This window comes from Ursus arctos, unplaced genomic scaffold, assembly GCF_023065955.2.
Source record: "Ursus arctos isolate Adak ecotype North America unplaced genomic scaffold, UrsArc2.0 scaffold_4, whole genome shotgun sequence".
In the NCBI taxonomy this organism is placed as follows: domain Eukaryota; kingdom Metazoa; phylum Chordata; class Mammalia; order Carnivora; family Ursidae; genus Ursus; species Ursus arctos.
The window spans coordinates 10,233,032-10,259,818 of record NW_026623056.1 but is presented as its reverse complement, the minus strand read 5'-3'; the positions used below and the strand labels follow the sequence as shown (position 1 = coordinate 10,259,818).

Genomic DNA, 26,787 nt, shown 5'->3' with positions numbered 1-26,787 from the left:
CATGCCTTCCCCATAGTAGAAACTTAACACACAATTATTAATTGATTGCTTTTTTCTCCTCCAAATGTACATACAAGTTTTCTTTTATTACGTTATGTTAGTCACCATACAGTACTTCATTATATTTGATGTAGTGTTCCATGATTCATTGTTTGCATACGATACCCAGTCCTCATTGCAATACATGCCCTCCTTAATACCCATCACTGGGCTAACCCATCCTCCCCGCCCCCTGAAGCCCTCAGTTTGTTTCCCAGTGTCCATAGTCTCTCATGGTTCATCTTCCTGTCTGATTTCCCCCTCTTCAGTTTTCCCTTCCTTCTCCTAATGTCCTCCATGCTATTCCTAATGTTCCACATATAAGTGAAACCATATGATAATTGTCTTTTTCTGCTTGACTTATTTCACTTAGCATAATCTCCTCCAGTTCCATGTTGATACAAATGTGGGTATTCATCCTTTCCGATGACTGAGTAATATACCATTGTATATATGGACCACATCATCTTTATCCATTCATCTGTTGAAGGGCATCTTGGCTCCTTCCCTGGTTTGGCTATTGTGGACAATGCTGCTATGAACCTTGGGGTGCATATGGCCCTTCTTTTCACTACATCTGTATCTTTGGGGTAAATACCCAGTAGCGCAATTGCTGGGTCATAGGGTAGCTCTATTTTTAACTTTTTGAGGAACCTCCACACTGTTTTTCAAAGTGGCTGTACCAACTTGCATTCCCACCAATAGTGTAAGAGGGTCCCCCTTTCTCCACATCCTCTCCAACATTTGTTGTTTCCTGCTTTAATTTTTGCCATTTTAGCTGGTGTAAGGTGATATGTCAATGTGGTTTTGATTTGAATTTCCCTGATGGCTAATGATGTTGAACATAATTTTTATGTGTCTCTTAGCCATTCATATGTCTTCTTTGTTTTCAGAAAGCATTTTAAAGATAATCGAAATTCACTGTCTTATTTATGTTTGTCAGTTGTTATTTTGGATGTTGCCGGTAAACATATTGTAGATCCTCTTTGTAATGGTTATATAATGATTACAGTTTTAACTACTTACAGCACACCCTGAATATGCATTAGTTGTATTGATTTGTACATGTGATGAGGTAATTTTCAATTGTCTGAGACATTGGGTACAGAGAGATGGTGGGCAGAACAAACCAGCCTGCAGGTCAGCAGAAGGACCCGCCGGGCGTCCCAGTGTGGCTCTGTGAGCCTGAGACCCTCTGCTCTGTTGTATGGGAGGGAGCACATGCTACACCAGCAATCTTTTTTTTTTTTTTAAAGATTTTTTATTTATTTATGTGACAGGGAGACAGCTAGCGAGAGAGGGAACACAAGCAGGGGGAGTGGGAGAGGAAGAAGCAGGCTCATAGCGGAGGAGCCTGATGTAGGACTCGATCCCAGAACGCCGGGATCACGCCCTGAGCCGAAGGCAGTTGCTTAACGACTGCGCTACCCAGGCGCCCCTACACTGGCAATCTTGAGTCTGGGGACTTCAACTGGTTGTAGCTTTGAGGGAGGGAAGATAAAATCCTTGGAATGTCCTATACACTTTACCTTCCTCTGTGACCTGCATGTCATCTTCTTCTTGGAGGTCACTGAAAACGTGCCTTAATGGCTTCCCATCATTATCTGAATGTCTGGGGCCGTTACCACAGCACCTTCATCCTGGTCCCCACACTCCCATCTGGGGGATGGCTCTTATCTTTGGCAGGGAGGCCTTGTATTGTACTTCCCATATGCCAAGGGGTGATCCTGCCTGGGGGGTCAAGGACAGCAGCTTGGTGGCCTGAATAGCAGGGTTTCCCCCCTGGAGCTGATGCAGTGAGGCCAGCTCTGCGTCCTTCCACATCTCAGCCGTGTGAGGCTTAGTCTCTGCCCAACCGTGAAAGCAACAGTAATTCTGCAGAACTCTTAAGTCTGTGCTGGGAGCTGAGAAAGTAACATAGGGACTCTAAGCCCATTGGGATCTCATCTAAAGACATTAAAATCTTCAGTGTAAGCCCTGGGCCACTTACAGATTTTTAAAAATTCTATTCTCTATCTTATTCCTGTTGGCTTGGCCAACAGATAGGAGGGCAGGTATATTCCCAAGGGTATTCTCAGCTGCATGTCTGTGGACAAAAGCCACTCTGCATATGAAAACACATGGGATGGGAGCTTGCTGGCCTCCAAATGAAGTTGGTGGGGAGTGGCTGGTGGGGATCTGCCACAGGAACGCCTTACACCAGAACTGGTAAAGAGAGGACAAGCTGCCTGCCCTCTGGAGGCCATGCAGGCCTGGGAGATGGTCATTTCAGAAGTAACTGGTGTTGTCCAGATAGCCCCTCTATGAATATTCCAAACTGTTTGTGAACCTTGATATCTTTGTAGGGTTCTGGAAGGTAGTATGAAGTAATAGAGCTTCAGTAATGGCTAGAATCACCAAATCTTGTCTGCTTTGCAGGTCAGAGACTAAGGATTATATCTGGTTTAGGAACCTAAAGGAATGGGGCATTTATTACACATGGATTTGTGGAATCCATACACACTGCCAATATAAATGTAGTATACGGCAGTTTACTAAGAACATTTACCTGTTTGATACAACCATGATTCACAAACAGCCAGGAAGGCATTAGCCCCATCTTAAGATTGAGCAAAGAGAAACTCAGAGAAGTCAAGTGACTTTTCCGGGGTCACACAGCTAATAAATACAAATCGAGGCCTGGGACCCAGGATGTCTGACTCTAAATCCATATTTTTCCTACCACATGGAGCTGATGCTAACAGCATGTTGTGATAAAGTACAGTGCTCTTAAATGTGAGAAAAAAATAGTCTTCGTGTTCGTAGCTCCTGTGCTTTATCAGGCATCACCCTTCAGGGGACATTTCTCATGATCTCTAAAACATTGTTGTGATCTGAAGATACTCAGTTTGAAGGCAGCCACAGAGATCAGCTGCAAGCTTCTCATGTGAGAGATGGAGGAAGTGGAGGCCATGAGGATGAAGTGACCTGGTGAAGGCCAGGAGGCTGCTTCAAGACGGAACTGGCTCTGAAGCCCAAACACCTTGTCTCCTACCTCAGGAGCCTCCCCTGTCACTAGGGACAGTCCCACCATTGATGAGGTAGCACCACACACATGACAAAATCGAGTTTGTTACAACGATCTACAGTAACGCCAGACGAGTGGTTCTGTGAGAAAGTCTGTGGTACTCCTCAGCAGCCAGAAAGGTCTTACAGTAAGGTATTTCATTCTAGAGGCTGGTAACTATTTGTAAAACAGAGACAAGGACACAGCTACTTGCTTTGCTTATAATGGCTGTGACAGGAGGACAGCCTGAAGAGGAAGTGTGGTCTTTTCAGATCAGCAGGCTAGGAGGGCTAATTCTTGATTTATTTACGTAGTAAAATATAGTGTTGATTTGGGCTCTATCCCAACAGATGCTACGCTGGGACACTTCAGAGAAAAAAGCACCAAAGTAGGAGACGAAAGATCTGAGACCAAGTCCTAGTGTGCCACTTACTCTTCTGTGACTTTAGGCAAACTGTCCGCTACCCGAAGACCCCTCTTATCTGACAAATGGCATGATGCCAGAGCTGTCCTGCCCACCTTACATCATTGTAAAGAGTGTCTGCTGGGTTGCATATTCTAATGTGTAGGAAAGGACTTTGCCCACTCTAGTTTCAATAGATTGTTATGATTATTAATAGATGAGGATTCAGAAATTCCATAATATTATTTATTAAGGTAACTAGAAAGAAGCTGGCTAGCAAGGATTTCTTACTACCCAGCTTCTTTTCCAAGTTCAAGGTTGTGTGCTGAGGTGCTTCACACACGCACGTTGCCTATAACTCTTAGAACAACGCTGTCAAGTAGGTGTCACGAGGTCAATTTTACAGAATTTGAGGATCAGGTTATGCCGTTGGCCACAAGGCCCCATGGTAAGAAAAAAGGGTTGAGATTTGAATCCATTTATTCTGACTCCTAGATCCCTGCTCTGGAGCAGCCTGCTGTCCCACCTCTTAGAAGGAGCCAGGGGTCCCGTGTCCATGGGTAAGCCCGCGGGCTTATTCTCCAACAGGAAAACGAGCACATGAGTGGAAGGCTGGCGTGCTGGCCCAGGCAGGACTGCCGTGTCGTAGCTGCCGCGCTGAGGCCCAGTCAGCTTCACGATCTGGAATTTGTGATTCACCACTGCAGATCGTGCGTGTGGTTTTCCATTGGTTTACCACAGAACCGTGGTGATGAAAGCCTCCCTTTATACCCCCGGTGAAAGAAATCGAAGTTCAGTGTTTACTAAGACACTCCACTTGATCACTCTGCTGCTGTGGCCTTTGAGGGCTCCGGCCTTGCAGACAGCACTTGTTTTAATGGCCCGAAGGAAAGGATCTTTTAAGATCAAATGAGACACCAGAAAGGAAATCTGACTTCTTAGTCCCATGGGTAAGAAGAGTAGCTTATATGTTTTGATTTAAATTTTGAGAATTGTTTGCCTCTTCAGACTCCAGGGAGAGGAAATAGATGTATATTGGAATCCTGCCTGGAGATAAAACTGCATAATGCCAAGTTAACTTATTGCACTGTGGATAGTGGGCTGCCTGGTGATGTGAAAGTTGGAAAGACTTGGGTTCCCATCCTGGCTATGCCATTCACAAGCTGTGTGACCTTGGAAAAGTGAACTAACTTCCCTGATCCTGTTTCCTCAAAACAGAGACAACAATGTCTGGACCTCGTAATAGACATTATCATAGATGAGGAAAGGTTAGTTCATTTTTCCCAGGTCACACAGCTTATAAATGGCATATCTATACTGTGAAGAGTATAATAAGAATTCAAAGGAAATAAACTCTTTTAAGCTATCGATTTATAGTAGGCTGCCAATTTCCCTAGACCTGTGGACAGATCAGTCTAGCTTTAGTTTTACAAGTTGGTGTGTGACCTTGGGCAAGTCACTTCATTTCTCAAGCTCTTTGATTTTTATTTTATTTATTTTACTCTATTTTTTTTAAAAGATTTTATTTATTTATTCAACAGAGACAGAGACAGCCAGCGAGAGAGGGGACACAAGCAGGGGTAGTGGGAGAGGAAGAAGCAGGCTCATAGCGGAGGAGCCTGATGTGGGGCTCGATCCCATAACACCAGGATCACACCCTGAGCCGAAGGCAGACGCTTAACCGCTATGCCACCCAGGCGCCCCTGATTTTTAATTGGAAAGAATAAAGAACTTAGATGAGCATTTCTCTAAAGTTCCTTCCAGCTCAAATGTTCTATGTATCTATAACTGACTACTTTTAGCCCTATAATCCCACAAATTTTGGTGGTTCCTACTTGAGATACTTCAAGGGAACACTTGGAAATGACTGACATTTTCCTGAGTATGTTATATTGAGAAATAAGGATCCTATGTAGGTAAAACATGAAAGGATACCTTCAATCTATTATCTGGATATTTCAGAGAAGTTTGGACATGACCTTGAACTTGCTTGACAATATGTGTCTGTCTCACTGCTTGACTGTATTGTATGCAACTTGAAGGCAGGTATCTGTGTCTCACTCATCATCGTGATGCAGAACAAAATTCCCTACACCCAGCAGTTACCCAATATGTATAACTTGACTATCTTTGAATGTTTTTTACATGTATAGTTATCAGAGCTATAGACTTGCTTAGACTAATAAAAAGAAGCAGTTTGAGCATTTTCCTAAATGTTTATACTTCTATTAGCTCTATTGCATGAGTTTTGCCTTGATTTACCAAGTGTTACACTGGGCTAATAGCAGTGAATGGGCCACATAGAACACACTCTTCTCATTGAGCATTTCTCAGCAAGGGCCAAGCTTGAGTCTATGCTTTGCAGGTAAGACATGGATATCATGCTTATATGTCTACCTGCCCTCTGCCTATTCCCTTCTTGCTCAGATTCCTTCAATAGCATCCTTTTTACTGTTTTATCAAATCTAACTGCCACCTGGCTTTGCTAAATCTCTATTTTGTATGAAATCACCCTTAATCTTAATTGCAAAGAGCTCTTTGCAACATGCTACATTTTTTCTTGTATACATAGTAAGAAAACCCTGGCAAAGACATGGGAACTCTTTGGTTATTTTCAGGTTATCATTTCAGTAATTGAGAACTACCTGAAATTCCACACAGAGTTGGAAAAATCACAGGCGTGGAATTTTTTTTTTTTTTTTTTGAGAAAATAGTAGCATTCAGGAAGCTTTCAATGAGCTACGAGAGACAACAGTTAGAGTGATAAAGGTTTAGTGTTTCATTGGAATGGGCTCTGATTATTTCTGTGAAATCCCTGTACTGAGCACAGATGCTGGTATTTTAAATCCATACAGACCTTGTTATTACAAAGATGTCAAAGACCTTGACAAAGTCTTTGTGGTCACTGTGTTATATAGAGTGTCCAATGGGGAGATAAAGGAGTTGCATGGAACATAGCACTTAAGGAACTGAACCAATGTGTGGAGAAATAAAATGTTGACTAGTGACACTAAGAAGAACTCTATTTTTCTCAAAAGGAAACCAAGAGATCTTAGATCAAAGAGCGGACTGGATTTTGATGTTAAATAATTCCTGTTCTCATCCAATGAACAATTTTTTTTAGCTTCCACTATGGGCCTGACACCATTCTAGCACTGTGGAGAGCACTGAGGGAGATAAGACAGAGCACATGCTTTTGGAGTTAGAACAAAAAGTAATACCCCTTTTTTCCCCCCCTTATTTTTTTTTTTATCTCTGGAACCAATTGAAACTAAGACACAAGTCATCTGGCAATCAAAATTATAGCTTTATTACTGATAAAACTGATTGGAGAACATGGACAAATGGACTTGCTAACAGCACCCTTTCTAAGTCTAGCTGTTTAAACACTCTAAGAAGAGTTTGGGTCAGCATAGTGGACACACTTAGAATCGTTATTGTCCAACTTGTCTTTTGAGCCAAAACTAGTAGCTTTTTAATTGATTAGTTTTACGTCATAAGATTTATAGCACCTAGTAAATAGTTACTTCTCCTTTCACTGGGAAAATCAGCAAGGAGCAATGAGAAGTGAAATCTAGAGTGTTACATCAGTGGAAGTAGCCTCATGGAATTTTTGAGATCAGGGGAATAAAGATCTCCACCTAACATTCTCCATCTTTTTTCTCCTAACCCATGGGCTTAATGTCTAATTGCATTGTAAAATGACAGTGTATTTGTCCCTCTCAGAAAAAGAGATCATCGGTATAGCAGGGAAGCTCTGCTCTAGTGTTTGTGATACAACTCCCCAATATTAGCTGCTATTTCATTTTGAATACCTTCCTGGGATCACTGATGGGTTTAGTTTTGGTCCTTAGATGGCCTTTGAAAAGATTTAGAATAGTACTTTAGGCTAAAATGTACTTCTTATTTTATATCTCTTCTTTTAAAAAAATTTATTTGAGGGAGAGTGTGAGTGAGGTCAGGGTAGGAGTAGAGGTGGAGGGAAAAGAAGATGGAGGGAATCTCCAGCAGACTCCAATGCTGAGTGTGGAGCCTAATGTGGGGCTCACTGCAGGGGTTGATCATGACCTGAGCCGAAACCAAGAGTCGGGTGCTTAACTGACTGAGCCACCCAGGTGCCCCTTATATCTCTTCTTAAATTGCCTTCTCTCATATTGTCCAACATCAGGGGTTCTGAAATAAACTCAAATAACCAGAATTGACATGATGGACATGCCCCCGGGTTGGATATAACCCAATTCTTATTACTAAATTCCTGAGGAGAAATAAAGTGCAAAAATCAAATTTTCATGTCCTTTTATTAAATTCAAATTAATCGAAGTCCAAAAATCTGCTTAAGGATTTCAATAGGTAAGATTTGAAAGGTTTGAACTTGATATGGCAAGAAGGACTTCTAGATTTTCACTTGCTTATAGATGTGTTTGTGCATTACCACCTCATGTCCATGATATGGCCAACTTGTGATTTCTGCAGTAATGTGGAAATTTATCTAGCTAACATTTACTGACTACTTTCTATGTGCAAGGTACTATGGATACTAGAGAGATGATTTAAGATGTAGTTTTTGTCCCTCAGATGTTTATACTCAAGTAAACTGGGTAAAATGGAATAGTAGGTTGGTGTACCAGATCTCTCTCTCTGTGGTTCAACCTAAATCACAAATACCATTTCTGATTTTTTTCTTCTCAGTTCTATCCCAGGACACCATGTGGAATCACATCCCTGTGTCTTATATATATGTGTTTTCTTTCAGAAATGACCCTTCTCTCTGCCTTCTTACATAGGCAGCCTTTAAAGGCCAGTTCAAATATCACTCTTTGGCTAAAACTGGCCTGGTTTTCTGGAAAGAGATATTTAGACCTTCCACTGAGCTCCCATACATAGTATTCTTTTCTACCTCCATTATAGAACTCATCCCCTTGTTTTAGAGTCACAGGATATCTTCTTGTTTGTTCATTCTTCTGTGATGCATTGCAACGATGGTGTTGATTCTTAACCTTTCCCGGTGTCTGTGCCCTTGTGCCTTGTGCCTTGTGACTTTAAGGGTCTTCCCACCAAGAGGAAGAATTTATTTTCTTGCTCTTTGATTCTGAGTTTTCCTATGTGACTTGCTTCTGCCTAGGGGAATGTTAGCAGTCATGACACAGAGTCTGGAAAAAATACTTGAGTACTTCTGGTTGTAGTTTCATGCTTCTTCCACTGTCTTGAGAATATTCCTGGGCTAGGCACTTGGAGGATGAGAGATATGTGGAGTGTGCCAATTTGTCCCAATTCCATCAGCCAAAGCCAGTCTAGATCAGCCAACAGTCAACTGACCTCCAGACATGTGAGCAAGCTCAGCCAAGTACACAATAACCGTCTTATTTACAGTCTAGACTGTATCACTGACCCGCAGACTTATCACTTTAATAAATGCATGCTTGTTTCTTTATGCCACTGGGTTTTGTGGTTAGATGTCAGATAGCTATTTTGTGGAAATAAATAACTGATATCCCTTCTGTTTCCTCCATTAGACTAGGAGTTTTCTGAGAGTAGAGGTTGTATAAGATTCAATCTTCTTTTCCCATACCTAGCATAGAGAATAGATATTTGTTTGCTGAGTAAAAAATAGCCTGATAAATAAATGAGTATCATACTCCCAAATTAGAGATTACACCAAAGTTGATTAAATTTGGCTTCAAAATATACAATAAAATTTTTTTATGGTTGTAGCCCATCTATTTTCTTAATGTTTTCCTTAGGCTAACATTTATGATGTTTATATACCTTATATCAAAATTTGAAGAAGAACAGACATCTAAGAAATGAAGAAGCAAGAGCAAACAAGTTGGGGATGAAATGAAAATGTCACTGTTAATCAGCTAGCTGACCATATGAAATAAATAACCCACTGATCCCACTTGTCCCTGTTTCATGTAGCTATCAACCATGATCAGAAAAAAATATTCCCAGCTACGATTTTCATCCTAACTAAATGGCTGTTGCCTGACACAGAAGTAGTTCAGCTTATTATTAGGGTAAACCTAATTCCTAAGAATGATTTAATTCTTGCTTGTTTATATACATTTTAACGATTACAGAGTTGCCAGTTAAGGAAGCAGAAACAAATGGTTTAATATTCTGCTGGTCTCCTGGTGATGAGGTAGCCCTAATGGCTGAAAGTTGGGTTTTTGGAGCACTTTATCAGTTTTTGATAGAAGCTGAAACATAAATAGGATGTTAATCAGAAAGTTGAGTGAGCACCATGGATAGGAATCAGTTTGGAAGAATGGGTGCAGACAGCAAATGAGGAGTCTGTAATTCCTTGAAATGGGAGGCTGCCCCTGGGTCACTGTCTTCCTTGAGCTCTCACATACTGTCACGAATCATATGTCCATTCTGAATGTGCTAGAGAAACAGATACTACAGGTTTGGGGAAAATAATCAAGAAAGAATCCGTCTCTTCAGGAAAATTCCTCTCTATTTGGCAAACACCGAATAATCACTGTAAAGTTAGGATACTTCTAGAATCTTTTAGAGGTGGGAAAAAAGAAAGAAAAGCCAATTTTGGTAAGGTGTTAACCAAATATAATTAGGAAATTTACCTAAGAACTTTCTTACCTATCAAATGTCATGCTGACTCAAAATGTCTTAATCTGACAAGCATGAACTTTTCAGTGTAGATAGGGTTTTGAATGTTACTAGAAAGGAGCGGTGGCCCACTAAGGTCCTCATTCAAGTCTTTGGGGCTGCACTCTTGATTTTCAACTAGCAGCTGGTGCATCATAGTACACGGTGGCATTTTCAGTTTGCTTTTTTCTCACTCCCAGGTCATGTTACTGCGAAATTGTGCCCCACACCTTAACCCATTTGTCGGAACCATAAAGTGAATTCTGTGATTCTTATGGTAAAGTTCAGTTCACTTCAAGGTTCTAGTGGAGGACATTGAAAATGATCATCCCCTATTTGTGCCCAGAGCCAGTTAGGATGCCTGGTTGTATGTCTTAAGTTAGCAGTCAAGTACAAAGGCGGCCTCTGGGAAGAAATGTGGTATGAAAGGGCGTGAGATTAAGCAGGAGACTTAAGCGTTCTAGTCTTCAGTCTGCCACGTACTAACTCTGCGATCTTGCTTGGTGACACAGCCTCGCGAAGCCTCCATTTCCTTATTTGTGAAATTGGGTTAATGGAAGTATTATAGATAAGCACAAACGAAGTGTATGTAGCAGGCATTCAGAACATATGTGAACACAGTATTTTTGGTTTCCTCATGTTCAGGTCATATAAACTGGAGTAAATAAAATAAATCACTGGTTGTGAATGAAGCGATGAAAGGCCAGAGCCCAGAGTTAGTACAGACCTGTTAGTACAACTGCACTGAGCTGGACTGTCTATATACCCCAATTACAGTTCTAGGCTTTGCCACTGGGGTGCTGCGGTTGGTTTAAAGTCAGTTGTCGAGAATGAAACCCAGAGGTACTAACGTATTAGTACCTCTCAGACAACTAAGCTTTGCACATCACTGTTTTTGTCTCTTTAGGCTCGAGAGGTTATATGACTTTTTTTTTTTTTAAATGAGTTTTCAAGTGCTTGATGATTTCAGCTGAGCTGGATATTTAATCTGCTCCACCTTTGACCCAATGAAACTAGAAGATGCAGAAACGTGATATAGTGATTTGACCCAGTGCTAACAGAAGTTTACTAATACATACGCACGCACAGATGTCCACACACATGTGAGTAGATGCTCACATACACACTTTAGTTATTTACATTCCAGAAAGCAATTCTATTTTCAATATGAGATAAGTGCTTTTAAATGTAAACTTTATCGCTCATCCCGTTTCTACTGAACATCGATCTCTAGAGAAAGCATTCAGGGATATGGTAGAGTCTGTGTGATTTGAAGGAGAAAATATGCCCATAGTGAAAGATATGGGAAGGAGTCCTCACCGATGAGAGAGACAAAGGCTTCTTTTCCTGTCAAGTTTTGTAGGATGAGAAGCAGATCTCGTGTGCATAGCTAATTTCCAGTTATTGCAGGTCATGAGACTAAAACCTATATGGGATGCATTACTTTCTCCTCTTTTCTTACCTCCCCCAAACTATAGCATGGGTTCTGGGAAGCCATCTCTGTGTTGACCTCCACCACCTGCTATCTGCAGAGAGACAAGCAGGTAACCTGGTCTTTTTGCTCTTTCCCATCTGACTATGGAGTGTTATTAGATCTAAGAGAGGGATTATGGCAGAAGGACCTAAATGAGGACCGCAAAAGTCTGTGGAGGATTTTTGGAGATATGTGAAATGCATTTAACTCTTTATTTAAATTGTAAAAAAAGCAGTACGAGTAAATAAGGAGCATTCAGAGAGCAGGATGATGACTGTGAAGGCAAGAACCCTTCCTGCAGGGGCACAGGTGTGTCAAAGCGAATGAACTTTTAACTCCAGTATAAATGGATTCTTCCAACCGAAATTCTCCAGGTACAAAGCAAGAGAGGCTCAGGGAAAGGATTTAGGACTGAAAAAGAAGCCCTCATATGCCATTTTATTCTCTTTGTTTTTATAGTTATATCACATTAACTTTAATGAGGCAAAATGTCTATCAAGCTTTAGAACTATATGAGAAATTTTAAGAAGAATGATTATACATTCAATTCAGAAAATATACTCTGGATAGTCAGTTAAATCTTTTTTCTTCTTTTTAAAGCTGATTTTTAAAAATAGGAGCTTTTTATATTTTGTGCTATGTGACATAACCTAAAAAAAAAAAAAAAAACTTAGAAAATCCTGTGATAAAATTTTAAAGTGAAGTGTTTTGAGTGGTAAAAAGAATATGATGTGAGAAATCTTTTGACATAAAGATGACAAGCAGGTAGACAGAAAAGACTTATGTGTGCTAGTTGAAGAAAAAAAAGTACTGAAAAAATGATACATCATATAACAATGGCCTGGGATGAGTCATTTTCTTTGTATTTCTTAGGTAAAATCTATTTAACGATTTTAACATTTATCCGTTAATTTTTTTTTCCATTTGAAGTATAATTCAAAACTCAATATCAATCCTCTGAAGGCTAAGGCAGGTATTTATTTTAAAATGAAAAAGGATTACAGATTTTCCGCACAAGTCATAGTATAGAAGCGATGTATAGTTGGAGACTTTCTGGGGAAGTGTTTTTGTGCCATGACTGTTCTCCATGAAGGCTTGTAATGATGACAAACCTCTATTCCTACCAGGGAAGGAAAGCATTTCAGAACAAATGTAAAAATTTTCTTCGCAGGTAAAAGCAACCCATTCTGTAATTTAATTCTAAGCCAATGTCTAGAATTTCATGGGGAAGGTGAAAAAAATCTCTATGGTGTTCAGTAAATTGGTTTTAAAATTTGCCTGTGGGGGATGAAAGACAGTTTCCCCTGAGGGAAGGTTTCCATTACCCTTATTACCACCTGACTTGGCTGAGTTTGTGACAATAGAGAATGGCATAGGAAAAAGGGAGATGGTTTCAATTATTAATCATTGACGATTATGATGTCAGGATTGCATATTTTAAAAAACTCTCCACAAAGGAAAGAAAATATTTATTTATCTGTCATGTTGTTTGTCAAATTATATTATTCAAATATCCGTTTTTTGCAAAAACGCCTAGTCTCTTTCCAGAATCACGGGGGCTCTACAAAGTCAGTGGCCACCCCAAATGTTGTGAGTTGGCAAGGACCTTAGGCCTCAGAGAGGACTTTGATCTGCCATTCCACACTGAACCACATCACTTTTTTTCTGATTGGAAGATTAGAGCCTGGAATATGGGCAGTGGGACTTGTAATTAAAACATGCTCAGGGGGCTCAGAATGTTAAGCTGATTAAATGTTCAGCTTATGTGGTTATCATTCAGTACTTGGAGAGCTATAAATTATCCCCAAACAACAAAACGGAATGCTCCCAAGTTTCTTCTCAGAACAAATATCATTTTATACCGGTTACTAGAAATTCATCACACTACCGTTTACTGATCAGTTACCGACAACTAGGCGTTCTAATAGGCTCAATTTCTTTACGTTATCTACAGGTGAGGAAATAGAGACTCAGAGATTTTTAGGAATTTGCCCAGTTATTAAGTAAAACCCATATCTACAGACTGAACCCATATCTACAGTTTTCAAAATCTCATGATGTTTCACTACATCATATTGCCTTCCAAAATGAGAAAAAACATAGTGTAAGCTCAGCAATTTCAAGACATCCCAAACAATAGTGACTTAAAGTTTATTTCTCCCTCTTGTCATGGTGCAGATTTCCATGACAGCATCTGCTCAGCAGCTCCATGGGATTGGGAACTCAGGGCTCTTTCTGTCAAGTTGCTGTGCCAACAGTGGGGGATGTGGTCTTTGCCCCTGTGGTTCAAGAGGACTCATGACCATGTCTGCTTCAGCTCATGGAATGGAGCCAGGGGATGGAGGCCGGGAGGGAGGGCATGCTGCTTCCCTTTAAGGGCACCAGCACTTTTATTCATGTGCCACTGACTTGAACTTGCCCATGTAGTCATGCCTAGTGAAGGTAGATGGAAAAGGAAGTTTTACTGTGAATAGTCAAGAGAGTAGTTACAACTAGGAGGTTCTTAATGACATGACAGGGACTCTTCAAATAATGGAGCCTACCTGTATCTTTTTAGTGAAAGTTCCCGAGAAGCCGTGTAATTTAGCCAAGGTTATATGGGAGTTGGTAGCACAGCAAGTCCAGAAAGCAGTTCTCCTGACCTCTAGGCCTATTCTTTTCTACCATATCAAATTGGCTCTACAGTGTCACTGCTGCTGGTGAAAAAAACAATACTTACCAAATTGGACCACTAGTGTCTGAATTATGTTCATTTACACATAAAACATTCCCAAAGGGTCCCAAAAATGCTTTGTGCTCTTCTTCCATGAGTTAATTTGAAAAAAATGCATAAATATTTGTGTATATTTGTACTTCTTTGAATGAAGATTTTTTGAAAAGGGGTTTTAAAAAGCATTTCTGCATAGCTGTAGAACTGTATTATGTAGGATTTTAGTGCGGTTTTCTAATGGACAGAGAGAGAGAATAAGTTCTGGAATTTATTACACTGTGCATTTCACTTGGATTGCCTGACAGATCATTGGAATTTAATTTTAATTAAAAAATATGGTGCATCATAGCCTAATAATCTATAGCCTTACACTGCCATGCAATTTTTGGAAGGCAATAGAAAATTGAAATCATTCTTGGGTATTGAAAATGTTTATGTGTTCAGCCCATGGACCAATTCACAATTTAATTCTGATTCTTTAAAGACCGGTGCTTTGTGAGCACACTGGTTAAGAAAAAAATTAAATTTATTGTGACACATCATCAACTTAGTGCAGAGCTGCTCCCCCGAAGGAGTGGTTGAATAGACAATAGATTGTGCAGGCAGTGAGCAAAAACAAAAACTGAAGTGGAACAGAGACTAATTGTTCCAGCTACTACTATCAGCTCTCTGCTATCACACGCTTCCGTCCACTGAAGCATCACTTGTTCCGTCTTGCCTGAATGTCTTGTGCAAATGTTCATCAATACCAATAACAACATTTCCTATGTATCCGGGCTTTATGCCTTATAAAGTCCTTATGAGATGTAATTTCATTGGAAAAGCAACCCAGTGAGGTAGATGAGGGACAAGTAAGAATCCTATTTGTACAGGTAAGGAAGTTATTGTGAGATATGCGATTTTTTGCAAAAGTAGAAAAAGGGAGAGTCATGTTTGACTATGAGTTTGATGTTGGCCTTTTGGAGGCAAAGCGTTAGGTGCATACAGATGTATGTTTCTGGGACGGAGGGCCAGGTGGCAAATTTGGAGTCATCCGATCATGTCCGTGGAAATGGAAACAACATCCAGTCCATCAGTTGAATGCTTTAGGTAGCTACACTTCTGGTTCTGTAGGGGAGTTCTTTGTAATATGCGAATTTTGGAGAATTTTAATTCTGGGAGGCTGGGGTATTCATGCTAAGTTTTACTTTTCTGCCTCTTCTTTCCGTCAGCATGCTTTACCATGCCCTGAGCCCCTGCTGTCCTGCTGTTTCTTGTTGTAGTACTTTGTCTCTGCACTCTGTTTCATGGCTCCATTTTCTGCTCGGTTTAAGAGCCGTATTTTGCCATCCTATTTTCTCTTCAAAAGCCTGCCCACCATCAGGAGATGTAGCTGTCAATAGAGATGGAGAGACATAGACATGTATATAGGCACAGAAAGACGTTTGGATGCCTGACTATTACCTTTCACTGGAAGTCCATGGTCTGTGTGGTCATATGGTCAGTACAAGATTGCCTTCTTTCCTTTGGGTCTATTTATTTTGACCTCTCAAGAGGTCAGACTTAGCCTGATCAATGGAATTGACAAAATTCTATTTCAAACACACTGAGGATTAATTTGCTTATACTTTGGCTTCTCAGTGATTATTACTGAAACTACTCTAACCTTTTTAAAAAAAATTTTCCTGACATTTTTGTAAGCTGAATGAATATGTGGACTTTGGCTTTCCTTTAGATTCTTTTTTTTTTCTTAAAGATTTTATTTATTTATTTTTGAGAGAGAGAAAGAGCACGAGTGGGAAGGGAGACAGAGGGAGAAGCAGACTTCCCGCTGAGCGGGGAGCTTGACTCGGGACTCGATCCCAGGACCCTGGGATCATGACCTGAGCTGATAGCAGACGCTTAACCGACCGAGCCACCCAGGTGCCCTTCCTTTAGATTCTTGGTCCTTTGTAGTGTGATATCTCAAGACTCTCTCAGTTTGGTTTGCTACCGTACCGTAAGACTTAAGACATAAGAACTATTTATTAAGTTTTAGTAGCCTTGGACCACATCACTAGCCTTCTATGCTCTCTGTGTATCCTTTTCTCCATGCTCACATCTTTTCAAACAAGGATTTGAGGACAAAACCAATTTTCCATTTCTGCAGGCTAAGAACTTCCTTGGTACAGAATACTATAGGTCTTACCCTAGCTGAGGGGTTTTTGCTGTCTGGAATTGAGCCTCCATGGAGGGTCTTTAGTCTCTTCTAAGGCTCTAACTGGTCACTTCGCTGTTTCCCCAGTTAAGGTGCCTGGTGCCCTGAAACTCCCTGTGAATTTGCTGGTGACCTCACTCATCAAGCTTTGGGATAGCAGTCTGTGTTCTGCTCTCTGCTTTTTGATAAGAGGTACTTGAAGATCTGAGCTTGGCTCATAAGGACGCTTCCCAGGCAAAAGGTAAGTTTTTGGAATTGGCACTTCTGGTTAGGCTTTCATTGTGAAAACATTAAAAGCCCTTGTATAAGCAAAGAAGAAAAGATCTCAGAGTAGCTGGGAACTTTTGCCACCTTCCTTAAACCATCCATTAAAGACTGACTGTGGACTCAAGTCATAGGCTAGGAGTGAGAGTAGTATTATAGAGTTATATTGTTTAGCTTCTGTATGTCTAAGTATACATGGATATTTTAAAACATATTTATTTCTTCTGAGGATTCAATTTGCTGGCTTTGTTCTGAATTTGACAGAGAAGAGCAACTCTATTACTCCAATGAATGTAATTTGTAGATAATTTGTGAAATGAGAGAATGAAATTATTATTGGAAGTTTTTTTCTTCATAGTGCGCTGTTTTAGGATTTTTTCTCTATACTGTGATTACAAAGATTGAAAGAAATTTAGAAAGGTAAAACCTAATATCATTAAAGGTGAATCTGAGTAAAAAGCATGACGAGTAGTAGCACACATTAAGGGTTACTTGTAGAGATCTCTCTCTTACAAAGAAAAACAAAACTAAAATATCAGGAAGAATTCTTATGTGCTGTTATTAAAATAAAAGAAACCCTGAAATAACTTGTCTTCATATTGCATCATAAAATTGTAAATATAGGGCTTTGCAGGGGTGCCTGGGTGGCGCAGTCGTTAAGCGTCTGCCTTTGGCTCAGGGCGTGATCCCGGCGTTCTGGGATCGAGCCCCACATCAGGCTCCTCCGCTAAGAGCCTGCTTCTTCCTCTCCCACTCCCCCTGCTTGTGTTCCCTCTCTCGCTGGCTGTCTCTATCTCTGTCGAATAAATAAATAAAATCTTAAAAAAAAATTTTAGGGCTTTGCAATAAAAGGTGACATAATTCTACCTTTTATTGTTTTAGTAAATTTATGGGAAGAGAGCAGAAAATATTACAGAATCATTGCACATCTTTTTAAATTTAGCCCAGTGATTTTTTCCCCCTTTATTTCTTAGGACATGTCCTATCTGATCAGCTGGCCTATTACAAATCTCTCCATTCCCTTTGCAAAATGTGATCTAACAGTAGTGCATTGTTTACTCCTAATGATTCTAATTAAGCTTAAGAAAAAGCCAAGATTGAGAACCAGGAAGTTGCCTTGTGATCTGATTTTGGGGAAATCATTTAATTGATCTCAACTTTTGTTTCCTCACTTATAAATAAGGGCTTGAGTATAAATGCAGTAAGCAAACCTCCTCAAAGGGTGGATGGGGAAACCACATTGGAGATGTGATCCATGCCTTACCACCTGCACTTAACACAAAGGGACAGGACTATACAAGAGAAACCTTGGTTTTGAGGCCCTGGAACAATAATGATGAGACTTTAGTGTGCCCAAGAATCTGTTCTCTGAGGAACTTATTAAAAATTCATACCCCTGGGGCCCATTACAAAGATTTTGACGCGTGAGGTCTGGTGTGAAGTTTAGTGATCTGCATATTAGTACCTAGATGGGTCTGATACAGATGATCCTGGGACACCCTTTAGGAGCCACTGCCTTGAAGGCTCCGTGGGTATGGATAAAACAGGTAAGTACCCAGAAGCTACCCGTTAATAAGATGTTTTCTCACAAGTTTTCTGAAGCTCAGCAGATTTTGAGCTGAGTTAGTAATTGGTTGAATTTCTGCTGGGTGTGCTTTTGGATGAAGTTTAGCTCCAGGCAGAGGGTACAGCCGGAGGGGCTCTGTTGTATCATCTAATTCTGGTTAAGGGAGTGTGGTCTGACAATTTCCTTCTAGAAGCCTGGCTCTGCCAGTTCTTGCTATGTGGTGTGAGGCAAGCTATCTTCCTATGGAAGCCTCTTTTTCTTGTCTCTAAAATGGAGGTGATATAATACATTTTTCATGGTATTGTTACAATAAATACATAAGATAACGCATGCCTAGCAATGAACAGAGTGCCTGGAATATAGTAATGCTGAATAAATGTTGCTGTTATTGTTGAAGGTAATAGGTGAGACACTTTGACTTAGTAATCAATTTTTAGTACAATTTACCTTTCAGTTTTCAGTTTGTTCTTTAAACATCTATTAATTAACTGTTTGCCACGAACAAAGCACTCTGATATGGTATGGTTGGGTTACATGAAAAGAAGAGGTAAATACAAAGATGTCCTCAAAGGGAAGTGTAGGCTAGCTTGTAGACAACATCAACTAAGATAAGGGCGTGAAAACTATGGCAAGAGGAAGGAGGAACTTAGCATGGCTTGACTCTGGATGCATCTAGACTCAATTCCAAACTAAGAACCTCTTCAGGTCTGAAAATCTCTGGTCCGGGGTTATGAGGAGGGACTGATGGGGACCTTTCAGTAGTTCTCTTAGAACAGAATTTTCCTGTTGTAATGTGTATCCTAATCTGTTGTGATTTTCCCTGTCAACTGCTTGGATAACAAAGGAAATATTTTTAAAATAAAATAAAATTGAGGAATGATCCTTCTCTTTTTATTTATTTAAGTAATTTATTAAACAGAATTGCGAACTATCAGTGGGAATAAAAATAACAAAACAAATTCTTAACACAGGTGGACAGTGGTGTGGGGAGAAAAGATTTCTTTGAATTTGACAATGCTTTCTTGTGGCGTTCTCTCTGGCAAGTCTTCCTAATGAGAGAACACTTCCTTTGACAGACGGCTCAGTGCCTTTGCGAAACATACAGGAATCACTACCTGGGTCAGAAACACAGACGAAGTAGATAGTTCGTCCTGAAAGAAATAATCTCTTCTCTTTGTGTTTCAGAGGTCATGGTAGAAGGGAAAAAACATTAAAATAAGGTTAACTAGATCTGAGTTTGACGAGGCCTGCAAAAATCTGCAACCCAGAGATAAAGAATTCACGTTTTATTGTGAAGAAGACAACGCTGGTTAAAGACAAGACACAGTTACTTCAGTTAGAAGCAGGGGTCTTCAGAGAGGAAAAAGGGGAATCCTGACTGTCTCTGTTTCCTGACCACTCGGCAGCTCCTGCCTGGTTCATTAACACTGGGCAATGTCGTACTTCTAATTAAGAAGCCGTTTAAAATAATTTGCAAAGAGCAGGGACATGTCAAGTGTGAAAAGTTCCTCATAGAGGAGCACTTCAGGGCTAATGATGATGAGACTGACAGCAGTTTGGGGCCTCAGAATCTTATTCTGGCAGCTTGAAAGAGCACCTAATTAGTACCTGTGGTTCTGTTAAAAATAAAATAAAGGAACCAATATATGATCCTGGGCCAGGTAATTTTCAGTGGCAAAGAGCCTTCATGTGCTCCAGGAATCTTGCTATTCTAAATAAACCAATCAATAACAAGGGCAAATTCTATTAACAACGCAGTGAATACCTCAGTCGAAATTACAAAGATAAATGGCTCAAGAGGGAAAGGAAGCTGCCAGATTTCTGGGTAATCATGTAAACCAATAACAGGTATTCTCTGAGATCTACTTGGATTGTTAAAGAATTTTTGTTTGTTAAAAACCAAAAATTTTGGCTCGTTAAAGAATTTATGTGACACATATAATGTACTCTTTGGTGGATAAAGGCGGTGACAGTGGTCTCTCACTTTAGAGTAGTCTCATTGAAAAGACTTGTGAGTCAGAAGAACCTCTGTTCAAATTTTTAATTTGTCCCTCACTAAATGAGCGAAACTGACCTTTTCAACTTATCTAATCTTCAGCTTCTTTATCTGTATGATGGAAATAGTAGTGCTAATTTCACAGAGCTGTTGTGAGGATTGGTTATGATATATGTTGGGTAGTAAAAAACTGTGGCTATTATTATTCATGATGTCCAGCCTCGGGGATTTATTCACTCCACAACTATTTTTTGAGTGCTTATTCTATTCTAGGCCCTGTAGGTTCTGGGAGGCTTTGTTACAAACATCTGTACTATCTACCTTATCCTGTAGTGATAATCAATGAACATATGTGAAGCTGAAGATAGCTATTCATTTGTAACATTTAGGCCATGGAGATACTGTTTTATGGAACCATTGGAATTGGTGAAATTTTTCAAAATATGACAAATGTTACCATTTTGGGAGGTCCTATAATTCATTTATCCCAATTGGCTCCTGGAGGGGTTGAACGTGACTTTCATCCTCCAAGAATAAGCCTTTATTAATATTGAAGATATTGATCTGAATGTGCCATGGATTCTGAAGGAGTTTTCCAAGATGAATCCTCAAATTGGGTTAATCATGATCCTCTCATTAAAGTACTATAGGCTTCTCCTTGCGTTTTGGAGCAAAAAATTCACTTGGATTTCTATAATCTGTTTTGTGTATTTAAAACTTAAATTCAAAACATAGCTCACACCATCAGCAGGATTAGTAAGGATGGGGCTCTACTCTGAATCTGATCTTAGTGGAAGGACTTGAGATGATTAATGGAACTTAGGAATTTTGTTAATTATACTGGCCAGCCAGGAAACTTAGTTATATTCTATTTTAATTTCCTCATTGATAATTGGGAAACGAGTGTCTTGTACCTACTAGGATTAGCGTTACCTGTATTTTAACCTTATATGATAACACTCAGCGGTGGTTCTCAAACTTCGGTTGTATCAGAATCACCTGGAGGGCAGTGTTACAACACAGATTTTGGGGCTGCAACCTCCTGAGTTTCTGGTGCACTAGACTGGGGTGGAGCTGGAGAATATGCATTTTGAATATGCTTCCAGGTGATGCTAATGCTTTGGAGGCCACACCTTGAGATCCACTGGAGAAGCGTAATCCAGGATAGATTTGTTTAGTGGTACAATTACATTAGTACTAGCACACTAGTATTCGTATAATACCCGATAGCAAAACGCTTTCTCATATAGTCTCATTTTATCCTTCCAGGAACCCTGGGAGGTAAGCCTTATTAGATCTGATTTATAAATGAAAACTGTACTGTAACCATTTTTGGTTTTTCTTTCTTAACAGGCTGTGAGTTCTTTGAGACCAAATTCTATATCGTATTCAATTTTGCATCCTCAACACATAGCAGGGGTCTGGCAATAAATGTTTGTAGAATGAATAGCAGGATTTGCCCTGAGTCACACGGGGAGTTTGTGGTAGAGCCCAGTTTTGAACCTGGACTCCTTAAATCTTAGTCTAGTGCATTTCTACCCTTGGGTCTACAAATCAAAAGCAAATTTGCTCTCAGACTTGAGAAAAAGCAGTAGTTTTTCTGTTGTATCCTGAAATCCTGGGTTCCAAAGCCTGGCTAGCCAAGGCGATTACTATTTGTTTTGAGTATACTGTTAACCACTGAAATGCAACAGATCAGTTACGTCTCACTCACTCACTCATTTATTCTTTCCGTTTCCATCAGGACCGCTTTGCCAAACGCAGGCAGACCTCACTTTGCACAGTAGCTCAGGATACTAAAGTGACTGTGCAAGCTGAAATCGTAAAAAGTGATTTTAATAATCAATGGGGAAAGTGGCATGATTTTTTTTTGGCCAGATGGTTAAGATTGTCCGTTATAAATGTACAGGGAAAGGAAAAATATAATAAGACTAATATTCATTTAATATGCTGCAACTTAGAACATTGGAAGTATTGAGAATTATTCAGTTCAGAATTGTTTTATTTCTTTGTAAATAACTTACCAAGCATTGTTTGTACAGCACTTGGCTTTCTCATCATATAACTTAAGACATGGAGCAAGCATCTTTTTGATGCCTCGGAAAACCATCCTACTGCTTTTTAAGCTTGGACCAGTTTCCAACATTTTATCCCTTGTACTTTCAGCATTGTAAAATATCTCTGAGAGTTCTTTTAACGTGAAGATTTTTGCTGGCGTCACTTCCTCTGGGACATCTTCATCCCTTTCATCCTAACTACTTTCCTCATTTATATTGATAAATTCTCCTTCATTAAGTTTTCTGGCTGCATAGCTAGTCTCTTGTACTCTAGCAGTGGCAACATTCCCATGGTCGGCTATTTCTTCTATAACTCTTTGGAATCTGGGTGTAAATTTCACAAAAGCATCTTTATCTGAGCTACAGCTTCACCAGATAACTTAACATTAATGAATTCGTGCCGACTTATGAAACAATGAAACCAGCCTTTCCTGGCAGTGAAAGGTCCTTTTTCAGTCCCCTAGTAATTATCATTTTCTTTCAATGTGACAACTAACTTCACTGCTTTGTCTTGAGTGCTAATGAACCTGATTGGGACTTGTTTTTGATTACCATCTTCAATCTAAAATATAATGGTAAATGCCTTATTTCAACCATAAGTGGCCTTCTGTTCCTAATTCAGTTTAACTGAAAGATATTGAATTGACTTTACCTTGTTTTTTTCTATTCACCGGACTTTTTCAGTATGGGTTATACTGTACCTTCTTGCAGGCCTAGAAACTTGTTCTATCTTCATGAACATTTTCTAATCAATAACAATTTCACTTTTGGGGTTTTTTTTTTTTTTTGCTACATTTTCATCTTTGCCAGTTCTTTTGATTACCCATTTTTGTGAAATGTCATATGGCTTTATCACTTGTTAAAAGGAAGCAACACAACCACATGCTTTACTGTCTGCGTGTGAAACAAATGACAGATAGGGCTCGATGAATAACTGACAGACCGTGAAAGAAGCCATGAGGTCAGTCACTGATCGCGATGCACACTGGTTTCCATGCAGTGATTTGTAGACTGAAGGGCTAGCAATGAAGTTTGTTTACTTTACACTATTACTATACTACCAGGTAGTTACTGTATGTGAAATTTGAACCATGTTATTGGGAAATTAATGTTATTTAACTAAACCGTGGTAAATAACTGTTGTGCATATTGGAACTGTGTAATGGGAGGACTGCCTAAAGTAGAAGAAATTTCTTGCACATAAGATGAAAACTATTTGTGTAAGTTCAAAGCCATCCTCTGTAAAAATAGTGCCTTCGAATATTTTCTAAGTTTTTTAAAGGAACAACTTTCCTTTTGTCCCAAAGTGGACTCGTTAAATTAAGAAACACATTTCTAATATCATTTAAATATCTAATATATTAGAGAGAGAGGGGAGAGATCTATAAACTCCTGTTTCTTTTTTAAATCCAATATAACTTAAATCAATAGTCTAAAATTTGGATGGAATATACAAGGACTATGCTGAGATTTGATTATTTAAGTTTTGTGCTATTCCTATCTTCTTCCGGTGATATTTCTTCCCCATGAAGTATTTCAGTGGTTGTGAAAAAAATGGATAAATTGCTCAACTAGACTAGGTAAGCTTGACTCTCTGAAGGAGGAGAAATTTGGACCAAAAGATCATTTGTCTAAGTACTCGAGTTTTTATTTTTTTCTATGGAAGGATTTTATTTACTGTGCTATGCATGGCTGTGATGGAACAGCTGGAGAGGTTTCTAGGTACTCATTCATTCATTCACTGCCTGCAACAGTGCTTGACTGTTAATAGGCTGTGAGTTCTTTGAGACCAAATTCTATATCATATTCAATTTTGCATCCTCAACACATAGCAGGGGTCTGGCAATAAATGTTTGTAGAATGAATAGCAGGATTTGCCCTGCTATTCCATAAACCATTTTATTGAGCCTCTACTGGGCCCTGGGAATGCAAAGATAATTCAGACACGATCTTTGTGGGCAGAGAATAGAACTCCCTGTACCGTGCCTTTCTGCCGAATCTCCAGTATTGTACAATAATAATACTAATGGAATTTCTAATTTATTCAGTGTCCGCAGTGCACCGGCAACTCTTTCAGACCTTTGCTGACATTATTGCTGTAGTTATCTGAAGCCGACTGGAGATTGGAGATTTTACTCTCAAGGTGCTTTAACTCACAAGTCTGGCAAGTTTTGCTGGCTGTTGGATAGGGACCTCTGTTCATCTCTGCTGGCGCTGTCCATGTGGCTACTTGAGTGGTCTTACAGCATGTCAGTTGGTTACTTCCAGAGAGAGCGATCCAAGAGGTCAAGACAGAAGCTGCAATGTTCATTATGCCTCGCACTGAAAGTCACACGTCATCACTTTCTCAGTATTTTATTGGTCACATGGGGCTAGCCATGATTCTGTGGGGGAGGGCACTACACAAGGGTCTCAATGCCAGGAGTTATTTATATCTGTGAGATATAAATTATCATCCCACTTCATAGATGAGTTAACTGTGGTACAGCTAGTAAGTGGTAGAACTGGGATTTGAATGCAGGCATTTTGGCTCCAAAGTTCATACTCTTAAGCGTCATGCTATCAGGTAAATTATACTTTAATTTTGGCTGTCATTATTACATACGGTTTCCATATATGCTGGGAATTTATTAGCCCTTTATTCTATTTTATTGGCCTATTTGTCATCCCCATAGCAGCAGCATGACACTGTTTTGTTATTATAGCTTTATAATTTTTGTGTCTGGGATGATTCCTTAACTTTCTTCTTCTTCTTTATGAGATCCTTAGCTATTCATGGATCACTGTACTTCTGTAAACATTTTAGAGTAGTCTGTAATATTCCATGAAGAAACTTGTTGGTGCTCTGATTGGAATTGGGTGGAACATATAGACCAATTTGGGAAGAATTGAAGTCTTTAAGATATTTTGTCTCCTTTCCTCAAACATTTGATTCTTGAATATGGCATATATATCCGTTGACCTGTCCTATCTTTTCACAGATCTGGACACCTTCCTGTGAGTTCAGTCAGGAAATAATTGGCTAATTTAGCTTTTTGTGTGTGTGGTGGCCACTTAATCTTATTTGCTGCTTTAGTCTTCTGCTTGTTTTAAGTTCCCTAATTTAGAAAGAAGTGTTGCTTCGTTTGTACTTTCTCATATGGTAACCTATAGTTCTTGGAAAATTCCTGTCATTCTTACTTTTCTATATTTACAACTCTTTATATCCTGAGAATACCCTGAGACCACTTCAACTTCCTGCTTATTGAATACCAACCCCAGGACCCCTTCTCACCTCTCCAGATTCTTGGAGGTTTTCAATATGTTTTGTCAGATCTTCCAGGAGGTAGAGTTGGATAGAGGTTAGGGGAAGGGAGAGGTTGGACATATGGGTGAGGAGGTAACAGAAGCCATTTGGTTAATGGTCTCTAGGCCAGTGACCACTGCCAGGAAGGTCCATTTGGGCATAGAGTCTGAATATCTTTTATCCTTGGAGCTCGTACCTATCACATTCCCCATTCCTCATCTCATGCCTCTTTAGTATTCTAGAGTGCCTGATAACCCATGGGGAGACAAAGACTCAATCACCACACACTTGTTTGGCAATATGAAAGCACATTTCTTTGATTTCATGTTATGTAAATGACTTAACATTTTTCCTTAAACCACTGACTAAATATAACAGTGCAATTTCTTATTTATGGTGAAATTTAATAAATAAGGAATGTAGCTTTGGAGGAGTGGGGGCTAAATCATTAAGGTGACATTAATGTTGTAAGCTCTTAGGTACCATATAAGTCCCTATATAGCACTTCAGTGAATGGAAAGAAGCTGTTTAGATCTCAGCAAAAACTTTCTGAACCCCTAAATCTGTCCCATTATTTACCATTTATAAGAATTCCCCAATGAAAGGGGTCTCTATACATACAAGACTAGGATATTTTATTTTATTTTTAACATTTCAGTTATTTCAAGAAGAAAAACAGGGTATTTTAATCTTAATTTTGCAAAGGCTCTGATCTTAACAAGGGATTTAAAAAATACACGTTAATAATGAAATCCAAATAACCTAGGGCGAGTCCTATGACGTTCTAGCAGCATAGTCATTGTGGGCAGATTTCCTTGTGAAACTTTAATGCCTGTCCTGGGAAAGGCATTGAGTACAATGCTGACGGAAGGGGAAAGTTCTCACTGTGTGAAGTGTCTCCATTGCTGTTCAGTATTTACTGGCATAATAGAAGCACTTGGGAACAAATATTCCCTTGTATGTGTTAAGCCTCATTTACAGCCAAAATTTCTTCAAATACTCCATTCGTGATCAAGTTGTAGGTGGAAATGCAGCAGTTCTCTGAAAGGGCAAATTTTGGGTGTATGTAGGAGTATTTGCTGTTTCGGTAGCTTTTTTTAAGAGCAATTATTTTTACTTCTTCAGTCCCTCTCCCCGTGTTTAGCTCAGGGCCCTATGTG

At 39.6% G+C, this 26,787-nt stretch overlaps 1 long non-coding RNA gene across 3 annotated transcripts in view; it reads left to right on the top strand.

The window, feature by feature from the left end:
• Positions 1-26,787, top strand: part of LOC125281515 (uncharacterized) — a 290,038-nt gene that overhangs the window by 15,689 nt on the left and 247,562 nt on the right. For 2 of the 3 annotated variants that reach the window (XR_008957342.1, XR_008957343.1), the window contains exon 2: positions 16,545-16,698. This is a non-coding gene — a long non-coding RNA (uncharacterized LOC125281515). Of the gene's footprint in view, positions 1-11,563; positions 11,642-16,544; positions 16,699-26,787 lie in introns of those variants that run through there. The other variant, XR_008957344.1, reaches the window with a different exon arrangement.